The sequence below is a fragment of the Lissotriton vulgaris genome, chromosome 10 (assembly GCF_964263255.1).
Source record: "Lissotriton vulgaris chromosome 10, aLisVul1.2, whole genome shotgun sequence".
Lineage (NCBI taxonomy): Eukaryota > Metazoa > Chordata > Amphibia > Caudata > Salamandridae > Lissotriton > Lissotriton vulgaris.
The window spans coordinates 174,604,836-174,619,299 of NC_141698.1; the positions used below are offsets into that span (position 1 = coordinate 174,604,836).

A 14,464-nucleotide genomic window follows, 5' to 3' on the forward strand; every position below is an offset into this window, starting at 1 on the left:
ATCTCGCGCCTAACCCTGCCTTGATGAGCACCTGTTCCAAGTACGGCCAGTGGAAATGATCGAAGGCTTTCTCTGCATCAATTGCCAACATCATGAACTCTCCTGGCAACCTGGAGGCTCGTTCCACTAAGTGGAGTGCTCTTTTTGTGTTGTCGACAGTCTGGCGCTCCGGTATAAAGCCGGCCTGGTCCGGATCAATCAGACCAGGCATAAGTGGGCCCAGCCGCTTCGACAGTATACTGGTGTAAAGCTTCAGATCTACGTTAAGTAACGAGATAGGGCGGTAGGCCCCGCATTGCGTTCGGTCCTTCCCCGGTTTGGGAATGACCGAGATCATGGCACTCATCAGATCTCTTGGGATGGCGCCGGGCTCCGAGAAGGAATTAAAGAGGGCAGTCAACAACGGAGCAACCTGGGGCCAGAATGTTTTGTAAAAGGCGGCGGTGAAGCCATCCGGTCCCGGCGCCTTGGCCAGCTTGAGGGGGGAGATCGCGGCAATGACTTCTTCAGGACGGATCTCCCTGTCAAGGAGTTCTGATTGTTCTGTCGATAAAGCGGGTATGGACACAGAGTCCAGGAAGGCCGCCCCGTCCGCTGGATCCAGAGCAGCCCCCTCGTATAGTGTGGTATAAAAGTCAATAAATGCCTGCGCTATAGCTCCATCCTCCGTCACTGTGACTCCGTCCTGCGTGTGTATTTCCTGCACCGAGTGTCGTTGCTGCTGTTCGCGGAGTGCCCGACCCAACAGCCTCCCGCATCTGTCGCCTCCCGTGTAGTATGCATGTCGTACCCGTAGTGCCGCGTATTCTGCTCTATCTTGATCTAGTGCTGCTAACTGTTGACGTGCCACTCACAACTGTTTCCACACCCGCGGCGCCCCGGTCCTCTGGTGTACCAGCTCCAATTCCTTCGTGCGGGCAGAGAGCTTGTCTCTCTTACGGGCCCTCTCCGCATTTTCTGCTGCCGCGATTGCAATGAACTCGCCCCGTATGACTGCCTTGAGTGCTGCCCAATGTGTTGCATGTGCAGTGTCCGTCGGTGTGTTGTGTATCTGGTATTCAGCTATAGCTTCCTTGATCTTGGCCACAACCCCCTGTCTGTGCAGCAGCGTGTCCCTAAGCCTCCAGCAACGGGCACTGCGCCCCACCGGTGGAAAGGTAAACACCGCTGTGAGTGGTGCATGATCGGAAAGGGCTGCCGCTCCTATCTCAACGCTTGACGCCAGCGCTCTAAATGAAGTGGATGTTAGAAAATAATCTAGGCGAGCATAGGTTTTGTGGGCGTTGGAGTAATATGTGTAGTCCCGGTCGTCCGGGTGGAGGGAGCGCCACAAGTCCGTCATACCCAGTTCTGACAATCTGTTCTGTCCCCCCTCCGATAAAGTGCCTGCCTGCGTGGATCGCTGCGCTGACCTGTCAAGTAGGTTGTCAAAAACTAAATTGAGGTCCCCCCCAACCAGAACGTGTCTATCAGGTGCCGCCGCTGCTTCAGTAAGCACTTGGTGGAAGAACTTCTCCTGCCCCTCATTTGGCGCATAAACCGCAATCACCGTGAAGGTGTGAGCACCCAGTGAGAACCTGCAGGATAGGAGTCACCCTTTAACCTCTGTCCCCCGGTGTAACTGCTTCCCCTTAAATCGCTTTGACACCAGGAGCGCCACCCCAGAAGTCTTTGTGGTCGTGGATGAGAAAAGTGGTGTCGGAAAGTGACGGGATTTAAGCCTATGACAATCCTTAGTTAGAAAATGCGTTTCCTGGAGGAGACAGATATCTGCTTTTGAATTCTCCAGCAGGGACAGCACCTCTCGCCGCTTAACCGGACTGTGCCCACGCACATTCAACGTGAGCACACTCAACTCAGTCGCAGGCATAAGGAGTCATACCCCATACGCTCTCTGAGAAAACTTCCAGTGGCCAAAACATCAGCCAAGCCCTGTCTCGCAGCTGCCCCGGCCACCCAGGACCCTCAGATCTGCGCAATTCGCCACACCCTTTTAGTCCAACATTCACTCGGATCCGGAGTTCCTCCCCCTTACCAACACCACCCCCCTCCCCACAATGAACAAAACCCTTGACAGCCCCCCACCCCTCCGCAATCCCAAGATGCCAACATTGATAGTCCTTCATCCAGAGATGAATGGGAAAGGTCTCTCCAAGTCCAGAAACCCCCTTTTCCTGACTGGCCAAAGAAGCAAAACAGTCTCTCCCCACCCTCCACCTGCCAAGGAGACCACCCTCCATCCCCTTTCCCCAACTTGAATACCAAAAATAGTCCTGTCCAACGTCCATAGTTGTAGACGAGGAGGTTGGGACACCTTCAGGGGAATGTGTCAGAGTCCAATACCTCCGCCACCGCCGCCGACTCAGTCGGCCCCAATCCCCACAGTCTCATCAAAAGCCCTCGTGCCACCTCATCGTTGGTTATCCGCTGTCGGAGTTTGCCAGTCCCAGCGCTACGGTTTCTACCGCAGCACGGCGACCATCTTCGATCTCTTGCGCGGCCGGGCGCCTCGGTCTTCGTCGTCGCCGTTGCTGTTTCCTCTGCCCAGGGCCGTCCGTGCCATTTGCTCCCCCTCCGGGCTGATCGTCATCCTCGTCGGTTCCTCAAGGCCTAGCAATTTGCATGCATCCCTGAAAGACCGCAACTGGTGAACCTTGTTGTCCAGCTTAAACACCAGGCGAAAGGGGTGACCCCAGCTATATGGGATGTCGCGTCGCAGTTCTGCCGTGATCGGTCGGAATGACCGTCGTTTCTCCAGGGTGATGGAGGCGAGGTCCTGATATAGAGTCGGCGAGTGGGCACCATATGAGATGGTTCCTGTAGGAAGGTACCTCCTGACTATGGTTGCCCCCAACTTTTTGCCCTGTGTTTTAGCTGGTTTTTGACATAGTCGACCTGGGATCCTGCCAATCAGGACCCCAGGCCTACTGCTCTCTCTCTAAAATGGATTCCATGTACCCTAGGTACATTTCCAATTGGTACTGGGCCACCTTATCAGACCCTGTAACTCAGGGCATAGGTGTACCCAGGGCTGCCAGGGGCTGCAGCATGTATTATGCCACCCCTGGCTGGCCTCCTAAATTTGACACAACTGGCTGCATGACAGCTGGGGCAAAGTCGTGTAATCACCCTTTGCTGTAGATATAGTATACCTATATCTAACCCTAAAATGGACACACAGATTCCTATCAGTCACTCCTATGGCAGGCCTTGACAATCCTGAAGGCAGAGTGCTTGGAATCGTGTGAGATGGTGCTCTGGCATGAGCTGAGCCTGTCTGCAGCTTGCGGAACCAAGTCCTAATAGCTGTTCCATGATATCGCATACCATATACTCTTAAGTGCATTATAATCCTCGCGGTTAAATGATAACTTTGGTATTGCTTTATCAAAACATGTCGAGTAAGGTGTCATACGAATTGGAATACTAACCCCTCGCCAATTCTGGCGACGGTGTTAGCATTCCACCCTTCTAGAGGGACACGACATGTATGTAACTGTGAACCCCGGTTAAAGTTAACTAAAGCCTCAGCTCCACAAAATGGATGCTGCCACCACAGACACGAGTCTGACCCCCTGCAGCTGGGAGTCCTTCCAGCGAGGGGAGCCTGGACAAAGGGTTTCCTGTCAGGGGCGGTGCTAGCACCGTCCCAGACATGGTTTTGTGTATCCTGGGTAGGCAGGGCTTTTCAGGAAGGTGACTGCTGAGTGGCACCCCGGTGCTCACTACGCATAGGCCGGTCAGAACCAGTTCCAGGGGCACACCAGCCCCTGGCCTGGGGAAAGTCCGGCATGGCAGAGGGGTGTAACCACCCCCCTCCTAGTCCCACCCATAGGCAGGACCTAGTCACCGGGTCAGCCCCCTTTTTTAGTATAAAGATGGGAGCGGGCCCCCTGTTCAAATTAGATCATCTTTGGAATCAAGACACGACTTTCTGCGAAAGGACATCAAGATTTCTTCTTCAAGATTCTCCCTTGTGGCTAAGGAGTAGTCACCCTGCATCAAGCGAGCACCATCCTAAGAAACACTGCGGTCTGCTGCAAGTCCTTCTTCACGAATCCGACGACCCAGCTCGACGAGACCCGGCTTCCCTGGCACCTCTGACCTCTACTCACCTCTACAGCAAAGCTGAGAACTGTGAGTGCGACGAGACCTCGAGGGACCGACGATCGCCAAGACTGCACGACTTCTTTGTAACAAGCCCACCGAGTCTTCCACTGGTGAGTGCTTTGGGGTCCGAGAAGCCCCAACCCTGCGCAGCTCCAGCATCCAAGATCAGCCTCCCTGCATCTCCACGATCTGCGTGGGGCCCTTCTGCTGTTTGCTGTGCACCGCGTTGTTTGGCTACTATCCGGCTGGCTTGTGGCCTTCTGAACGACGCCCGACGACATCACTGCTGCTGGTCTGGTTGCTCCAGACTGGCCCTTGCTTCCTTCTTCAAGAGAGGCACCCCGGACCCTCCTGGTCCACTCCAGACGCCATTTTAGGTCCACCGCGTGGGCTTGAATTTGCCAAGGCTTTGTTGCCCAATCCTGGGTCCAGCGACGCCGACAGCTTCTATCTTCGTGGGACAGCTCGCTCCTCCATCCTGGTCGCCGACAACGCCTCCTGGTCCGTGAGATCTCCGAGCACAGCGTCACCCACTCACCTTGTCGAGGTGGCTACCATCCGGTGCCCTCCTGGTGCCCACTGACTACTGGCTAGTAGTCACGAACTTGGTCCCCTCTGCTTTCAGGTGTCATCTTCCATCGATCCAGGCTTGGATCCACCGAACTTTCTTCACTGGTCGCCTGCCAGCAACTTCTTTCTTCCAGGCTCCTGGTCCGGCAACGAGGATTCCCGACGTCTTTTGAGTCCTATGCAGCTGCAGCCCCTGGGCTAGGTAACTTCGGCATTTCGGTGCCCCAGCATAGCCTCACTATCCAAGGGTCAGAATCCACTTTCGTTTTCCTCCTACCAGGTCGGGTTCGCCCGAGAACACTAACTTTGCAATTCCTAGCTACCATAGACTTTGTCCCGCATCACGCGTGAGAGTGCACACTCTGCACCCGAGTCCCCTGGGTCTCCTAGAAGTAATCTAACGATTCTATAGTCAAGACCTAGCGATTCCAAAGCCTATTAGTACTGTACTTACCTGCTAGTAATTTCGCATTCCACTTTCAGAGTATATGGTTTTCCGTGCCCCTCGGGCATTTGTATATACTGTGCTAACTTAAGTATTTTCGTAAGAGTTTTGTTTTGTGCTTAGTACCCTGTCCTCATAAAGAGTACAGGGCTGTTGTGAATCTTAATAAATAACTGTTTATTTTCATAACACTTGTGTGGTGTCCTTTCACTTGGTATTCAAGGGGTATATGTGTGGTAAACAGCTGGCTTAACACGCCCTCTCGAGTCTTTAGCCTTAGACTGCTCGTATCCACGCTACTAGGATAGCTGGTCTATAAGGTTGACTTACAACCAATCATCAATAAGGGTTGCTGGACTGATACATAGTGTTCACTAGAATAGTGAGCACTGCATATCAGGCCACCTTCTCACATTGGTGAGCAGCGGTTGGGATTTGAGCTTGCTGTTGTTTTACCACACGTATCCTAAGAATATCTTGTTGAAAGATCACATAAGTACTGTTAGGTACATATAACTAAGCTTAGAATACTCTGAGTTCTACTGAACGAGCTGTTGTAGCTCCTCAAGGCTAGCACACCTTGGCTGCAACTCTTAGCAAGGGATCAGTAGGTAACACATAGTGTAGGTAGGTGCATCACTTACACCACACTAGAAACAGTATGTCGGACAAAGGAGGAAACTCTGAGTCTCCCCTTGTGTCAGTTGACCCTCCACAGGTCATCCCTTCAAGATATACTGTGCTTAGCTTCCATGAGTTACGACAAGTGTGTACCTCTAGGAAGATTAAGCAGGGGTCTAACCCCACCACCTCCTTTCTGATTGGTCTCCTAGATACCTATGATGCCAGAAAGGCTGAGAGACTTCTTAGCCCTTCTAATCCAGATGGAGGCATGCCTCCCCTTGAGGGAACCAGAGGAGACCCTGACCTAATCCACCTCTCCATTGAGAATGAAAATGGGGAGGAGGATGAGGATGAGGATCCCTCTGGGGATGAGGCAGACAAGGGACAGGTAGAAGTCAGCAGACTAACCAGGTCCAACTTAAGCAAACATGACAGTGGTACTGGGGGACCCCTGGGGCCACTATCAGGTCAGCTTAACATTGGGAATGGACGAGCTAGGTCTCTATCCAGAGGCTCTGGCAGATCCCTTCAAACCAATGGCTCTCAACACTCCTCTCAGAAGGGGATGACATCTCCTCAGAGGAGAGTGTATGAAGCTAAAGAAAGGGCAGCTAATCTGAGGATTGAAAGGGAAGAACTTGCCCTGGCCAAGGAGAGACTTGCCCTTGCTAGAGAGCAAGAATTATGTGGGCTACAGCCCACTGGTGGCAGCAATAAACCTAGCAATAGGGAAAGGTGTTTTGATACAAAGCACCTGAATAAGATAGTGCCCCCCTTTAAACAAGGGGATGACATCCACAAATGGATTACTGCTTTGGAGAGAGCCTGCACTGTGCAGGGTGTTCCCCAAAGTCAGTGGGCAGCTATCTTGTGGCTCTCCTTTGATGGTAAAGGTAGAGATAAGCTCCTCACTACTAGAGTTGAGGATGCTAACAATTACCAAATCTTGAAGAATACACTGGTTGATGGGTTTGGTTTAACCACTGAACAATACAGGATGCTGTTCAGAGACACCCAGAAAACTCAGTCTCAAGATTGGACTGACTTTGTTGATTGTGCCACTAAGGCTTTTGAAGGCTGGCTACTGGGTAGTAAGGTTACTGATTTTAAAGGATTGTACAATCTAATTATGAGGGAGCAAATCTTGAATAATTGTCAGAACCAGTTATTACACCAGCACCTGGTAGACTCTGATCTGACCTCTCCACAGGAATTGGGTAAGAGGGCAGACAAATGGGTCAGAACCAGGGTTAGGCCTAAAAACCAGGGTGGTGACCAGAAAAAGGAATCAACCAAGCCTCAAGAGAAGGGTGGGGATAAATCCACAGAGAAGACTTCCCAAGGGCCCCAAAACTCCAACAAGGGTGGTGGGTCCCAGAACACTCCTTCAGAACAGAAGAAACCTTATTGCCATACCTGTAAACAGGTGGGTCATTACAAAAGTGATGCCAGTTGCCATAAAAATGGTAATAAGGGAAATATACCCCCAGGTAATACTCCTAAACCTCCTGTTACCACTAGTGGTAATCCCCCAGGTGGAGGGAGTGCCCCCAAGAATGTGGTGGGCATTACTTTGGGCAATCAGGAGGACTATGGCCTAGCCAGGTTCCCTGACCACACTCTTGTCTGTGAGACTGGCATGGGGTTTGCCAACTTCACTACTGGACCCCACATTTTGGGAAAGTATAGACAAGAAGTTTTAGTGAATGGTCAGAAAGTTGAGGCATTCAGAGACAAAGGGGCCAGCCTCACCATGGTGAGTGACCATCTGGTCCCCTCTGCTCAACTGACCCCTGGTTTTACTTATCAGGTGACAGACATTCATGGAGTGAAGAGAAGGCATCCCATGGCAGTAGTCAAGCTCAGCTGGGGTAATGTCACAGGGCCCATGAGAGTGGCAGTGACAGATAACCTACCTGTAGATTGCTTACTGGGGAATGACCTGGAACTCTCAGCATGGGCTGAGGTGGAACAAGAAACTCACTCCAGAATGATAGGCCTATCCAGACAGGTTAGTGGGGCAGTAATAGCTACAGCCCCAGTCCAAGCACCATTCCTCCCTGAAAAGGTTGGAAGGGCAGTGGTAGCCACTGCCCAGGCTCAGACAGACTTTCCAGAACAGGATAGGAGGGCTGTGACAGTCACAGCCCAAACACAGACTGAGTGCCCTCCTGAAAAGGTTGGCAAGGTTGAAATGGTCTCAGCCTCTACTCAAACAGATAGTGAGGTTGTGAAGCCTGAAACAATGGATCACTCCACTCAAACAGAGAGCATTGAGGAGGAAGAAGAGTCTTCCCCCTCCCAGACACTAGGTGAGAGCCAGCCTCCTCAGGGAACTGACTCTACCCCTGTTGAAGGAACTGCCCCAGAGGTAGTCAGGCCTAGCCTGGCAGAGCCCCTGATGGCAGTGGACCCTTCCCAGGTGGGACCCAGTCTGGAGCAGGTAACCTGCACCTCTCTACCCTGCCTCAGTCAGCCTAGGGCTGAAGAGGTCAGGGAGGCCAGTGGTGGACCCCAAAGGGCCCCCTGTCCAAAAGAACCCCTTAATCAGCAGATTAGGATCACTGAAGCTGGTAAACCTAGCCAAGTGAAAATAAAACAGACTCCTGAGGGATCCCCCTTAAAAGTAGTTAGGGAACTCCCACAGCTGGACACTGTTGGGCACGGCCAAACATGGGGCCTAAAAACCCCAGACCTGACCTGTCCCTCCAGTAAGCCAAACAGAGGGACTCAGCCTCCAGCTTAAGGTAGCCAGAGGCTGACCCTGAGAGCTCAGTGCATCTCAGCTAAAGAAAGAAAGGCACACATGATGAATGGTGATTGGAGGACGTTGAGCCCAAAGGTAGAGGAGCCTCACTTCAGTACTCCATCCCAGCATCAGCCTTTTACTTTCCCAAGACACACCAGAGACAGAGATTCCCTATGGTGGAGACCCTCAGATACCCTTAGGGTAAGGGGTTGCCTAGTGGACCATGACACAGGGGGAAACCAAGCCAGAGCTGGTCCTTCCTTATATGGCCACTTAGGTAATAGAGGCTTACCTGGACAAGGATAGCCTTATCTCCTTTGGTTTGGGGGGGGGGGGGTTGTGTAGGAAGGTACCTCCTGACTATGGTTGCCCCCAACTTTTTGCCCTGTGTTTTAGCTGGTTTTTGACATAGTCGACCTGGGATCCTGCCAATCAGGACCCCAGGCCTACTGCTCTCTCTCTAAAATGGATTCCATGTACCCTAGGTACATTTCCAATTGGTACTGGGCCACCTTATCAGACCCTGTAACTCAGGGCATAGGTGTACCCAGGGCTGCCAGGGGCTGCAGCATGTATTATGCCACCCCTGGCTGGCCTCCTAAATTTGACACAACTGGCTGCATGACAGCTGGGGCAAAGTCGTGTAATCACCCTTTGCTGTAGATATAGTATACCTATATCTAACCCTAAAATGGACACACAGATTCCTATCAGTCACTCCTATGGCAGGCCTTGACAATCCTGAAGGCAGAGTGCTTGGAATCGTGTGAGATGGTGCTCTGGCATGAGCTGAGCCTGTCTGCAGCTTGCGGAACCAAGTCCTTATAGCTGTTCCATGATATCGCATACCATATACTCTTAAGTGCATTATAATCCTCGCGGTTAAATGCTAACTTTGGTATTGCTTTATCAAAACATGTCGAGTAAGGTGTCATACGAATTGGAATACTAACCCCTCGCCAATTCTGGCGACGGTGTTAGCATTCCACCCTTCTAGAGGGACACGACATGTATGTAACTGTGAACCCCGGTTAAAGTTAACTAAAGCCTCAGCTCCACAAAATGGATGCTGCCACCACAGACACGAGTCTGACCCCCTGCAGCTGGGAGTCCTTCCAGCGAGGGGAGCCTGGACAAAGGGTTTCCTGTCAGGGGCGGTGCTAGCACCGTCCCAGACATGGTTTTGTGTATCCTGGGTAGGCAGGGCTTTTCAGGAAGGTGACTGCTGAGTGGCACCCCGGTGCTCACTACGCATAGGCCGGTCAGAACCAGTTCCAGGGGCACACCAGCCCCTGGCCTGGGGAAAGTCCGGCATGGCAGAGGGGTGTAACCACCCCCCTCCTAGTCCCACCCATAGGCAGGACCTAGTCACCGGGTCAGCCCCCTTTTTTAGTATAAAGATGGGAGCGGGCCCCCTGTTCAAATTAGATCATCTTTGGAATCAAGACACGACTTTCTGCGAAAGGACATCAAGATTTCTTCTTCAAGATTCTCCCTTGTGGCTAAGGAGTAGTCACCCTGCATCAAGCGGGCACCATCCTAAGAAACACTGCGGTCTGCTGCAAGTCCTTCTTCACGAATCCGACGACCCAGCTCGACGAGACCCGGCTTCCCTGGCACCTCTGACCTCTACTCACCTCTACAGCAAAGCTGAGAACTGTGAGTGCGACGAGACCTCGAGGGACCGACGATCGCCAAGACTGCACGACTTCTTTGTAACAAGCCCACCGAGTCTTCCACTGGTGAGTGCTTTGGGGTCCGAGAAGCCCCAACCCTGCGCAGCTCCAGCATCCAAGATCAGCCTCCCTGCATCTCCACGATCTGCGTGGGGCCCTTCTGCTGTTTGCTGTGCACCGCGTTGTTTGGCTACTAGCCGGCTGGCTTGTGGCCTTCTGAACGACGCCCGACGACATCACTGCTGCTGGTCTGGTTGCTCCAGACTGGCCCTTGCTTCCTTCTTCAAGAGAGGCACCCCGGACCCTCCTGGTCCACTCCAGACGCCATTTTAGGTCCACCGCGTGGGCTTGAATTTGCCAAGGCTTTGTTGCCCAATCCTGGGTCCAGCGACGCCGACAGCTTCTATCTTCGTGGGACAGCTCGCTCCTCCATCCTGGTCGCCGACAACGCCTCCTGGTCCGTGAGATCTCCGAGCACAGCGTCACCCACTCACCTTGTCGAGGTGGCTACCATCCGGTGCCCTCCTGGTGCCCACTGACTACTGGCTAGTAGTCACGAACTTGGTCCCCTCTGCTTTCAGGTGTCATCTTCCATCGATCCAGGCTTGGATCCACCGAACTTTCTTCACTGGTCGCCTGCCAGCAACTTCTTTCTTCCAGGCTCCTGGTCCGGCAACGAGGATTCCCGACGTCTTTTGAGTCCTATGCAGCTGCAGCCCCTGGGATAGGTAACTTCGGCATTTCGGTGCCCCAGCATAGCCTCACTATCCAAGGGTCAGAATCCACTTTCGTGTTCCTCCTACCAGGTCGGGTTCGCCCGAGAACACTAACTTTGCAATTCCTAGCTACCATAGACTTTGTCCCGCATCACGCGTGAGAGTGCACACTCTGCACCCGAGTCCCCTGGGTCTCCTAGAAGTAATCTAAGGATTCTATAGTCAAGACCTAGCGATTCCAAAGCCTATTAGTACTGTACTTACCTGCTAGTAATTTCGCATTCCACTTTCAGAGTATATGGTTTTCCGTGCCCCTCGGGCATTTGTATATACTGTGCTAACTTAAGTATTTTCGTAAGAGTTTTGTTTTGTGCTTAGTACCCTGTCCTCATAAAGAGTACAGGGCTGTTGTGAATCTTAATAAATAACTGTTTATTTTCATAACACTTGTGTGGTGTCCTTTCACTTGGTATTCAAGGGGTATATGTGTGGTAAACAGCTGGCTTAACACGCCCTCTCGAGTCTTTAGCCTTAGACTGCTCGTATCCACGCTACTAGGATAGCTGGTCTATAAGGTTGACTTACAACCAATCATCAATAAGGGTTGCTGGACTGATACATAGTGTTCACTAGAATAGTGAGCACTGCATATCAGGCCACCTTCTCACAGTTCCCATCTGGCGCGCTTTGCTAAGGATCTCCTCCTTTGAGCGGAAGTCCTGCACGCAGACCAAGATGTCGGCCGGTTGGGACGAGGCCGCCCTGGGCGGGCCCATCCTATGGGCCCTGTCCAACCGAAGCGTTGAGTCCGCCGGTCGGCCCAGGATGCAGTTGAAGAGGCCTTGGGTGACATGGAAGAGGTCGTCTGTGTCGGGAGCCTGCTTCACTCCCCGAATCCTGATGTTGTGCCGCCGGGAGCGGTTCTCCAGGTCCTCGGCGTGAGACTGGAGGTCCACCTGTTGGTCGTGAATGTGAGAAGTTGGCCTGATATGCAGTGCTCACTATTCTAGTGATCACTATGTATCAGTCCAAACAGCCCTTATTGATGATTGGTTGTAAGTCAACCGTAGACCAGCTATCCTAGTAGCATGGACAAGAGCAGTCTTTAGGCTAGACTCTAGAGGGCGTGTTAAGCCAGCTGTTATACCATCACATATACCCCTTGAACACCAAGTGAAAGGACACCACACAAGTTGTTATGAAAATAAAAGTATATTTATTTAGAACACAACAGCCATGGACTCTTTATGAGGACAGGGCGCTAAGCACAATACAAAGCTCTTAGGAAAATACGCAAAGTCGCATAATTTACACAAATGCCCGAGGGGCACGAAAAATCATATACTCTAAAAGTGGAATGCGAAATTACTAGCAGGTAAGTACTACTCTAATAGGCTTTGGGATCGCTAGGACTTGACTACTGAACCTTCAGATTACTAGCAGGAGGCCTAGGGAGATCGGGTGCAGAGTGTGCACTCTCACGCGGGATGCGGGACCAAGTCTATGGATGCTAGATTTCGTAAAGTTAGTGTTATCGGACGAATCCGACTAGGTAGAGCTGAAACGAAAAAGGATCTGGACCTTTGGATAGCAAAGCTATGCTGGAGCACCGAAATGCTGAGTTTACCTAGCCCAGGGGCTGCGGATGCATAGGTCTGGAAAGACGTCGGGAATCCTCGTTGCAGTCTATGGAGCCTGAAAGAAGAAGTTGCTGGCAGGCGACCAGTGAAGAGATTCGGAGGGATCCAAGCCTGGATCGAAGATGGAAGACACCTGTAAGCAGAGGGGACCAAGTTCTGAATCACTAGCCATTGATTAGGTGGGCACCAGGATGGCACCGGATGGAGTCACCTCGACCAGGTGAGTGGGCGACGCTGGGCTCTGCAGTCTCACGGACCAGGAGGCGTTGTCGGCGACCAGGATGGAGGTGCGAGCTGTCCCACGATGGTATCTGCTGTCGACGTCGCTGGACCCAGGATTGGGGCAACAAGTCTTGGCAAATGCAAGCCCACACGGTGGATTTAAAATGGCGTCTGGAGTGGACCAGGAGGGCCCGGGGTGCTCCTCTGTTGGAGGGGAGCAAGGGCCAGTCTGGAGCAACCAGACCAGTGGTGTTGTGTTCGTGGAGCGTCGTCAAGAGGGTCACAAGCCAGCAGGCAAGTAGCCGGACAACGCGGTGAGCAGCAAAGAGCAGGAGGGCCCCACGCAGATCTGTTGGATGTTGGGGGGCTGGACTTCGGTGCTGGAGCTGCTCAGGGTTAGGGCTTCTCGAACCCCAAAGCACTCACTCGAGGATCCCTCGGCGGTCGTGCTGGATAAGCGTCATGCAGTTCTGAAGATGGCCGGTCCCTCGAGGTCTCGTCTTACCCACGGATCTCAGCTGAGCTGAAGATGTAGGTAGAGGTCATAGGCGCCAGGGAAGCCGGGTCTCGTCATGCTGGTCGGTCGGATTCCGGAGGACGGACGTGCAGCAAACCGCAGTGTTCTTAGATGGTGCCTGCGGGTGCAGGGAACACAAACCACCTCGACTAGAGAGCTTCTTCTTCACCCCTCTGAAACCCGCCTCCTTAACGAAATCCCCCTCACTCCGAAGCCGACAGAGACAGGCAACATTTAAATACTTAAGTATAATTTACATGCGATATGTATGTATGTATGTATGTATGTATAGGCGTTCTTTTATAGCACTATAACTGTCACCCGACGGGCATCCTGGCGCTTAGACTGTTATGACACAATACATGATGTTTCCAGCTTCCAATCTATTTACATTGTTCTGGGGAACAGATGGGTCTTTAATGCTTTTTTAAAGGAACAAAAATCTTCCAGGCCCCTCAGGCCTACCGGTAGAGAATTCCACAGCCGCGCTGCGGTAAACCAGAAGGACCGACCACCCATCCGGGACCTCAGAAACTTGGGTACTACCACCAAGTAAGCCGAGGCTGACCGGAGTGGTCTTGGAGGGATGTACCATGAGAAAAGGTCCTGCATAGGAGATGGGCCTTGTCCGTGTAGAGCCCTAAAAACCAAACACAAAGCTTTGAAGTTCACCCGTTGAGAGATTGGCAACCAATGGAGGTCCCTAAGTGCCTTGGCAGAAGAGTCCAGGCAGCGTCGCGAGAGTGCCAGTTTGGCAGCAAAATTCTGTACTCGTTGGAGTTTTCCTAGCAGAGTAACTGGTGCCCCCAGCAGCAGTGCGTTGCAGTAGTCGAGACGACTTAAAATTATGCTCCGCACTACCTCTGGTCTGGCCTGTACCGGGAGCAAGGGTAGAATATTTCGCAATGATCCAAGTAATGCCATACAAGTGGCCACCGTTTTGTTCACTGATGTGTCGAGCTGTAAGTCGGAACTAAACATTACCCCCAAATTCTGAACCGATTCGGCAGGCAGACTAGTACCTTGGAAATCAGGAGGCCAAAAACCCTGCGGTAGGGGTCTGGGGGTCCGATCCATAGAGCAATGTAGCACCTCGGTTTTCGAGCTGTTAAATTGTAGGGAGTTGTTACCCAGCCATTCTGCCGTGGTGCTCATGCAACGATGGAAGACCTCCTGTGACACCCCGTCCTTACCC

The 14,464-nt window shown here is 52.3% G+C and overlaps 1 protein-coding gene across 1 annotated transcript in view; it reads right to left on the reverse strand.

The window, feature by feature from the left end:
* Positions 1-14,464, reverse strand: part of LOC147684931 (cyclin-D1-binding protein 1 homolog) — a 484,280-nt gene that overhangs the window by 373,493 nt on the left and 96,323 nt on the right. The gene's annotated exons all lie outside the window — the stretch shown is intronic.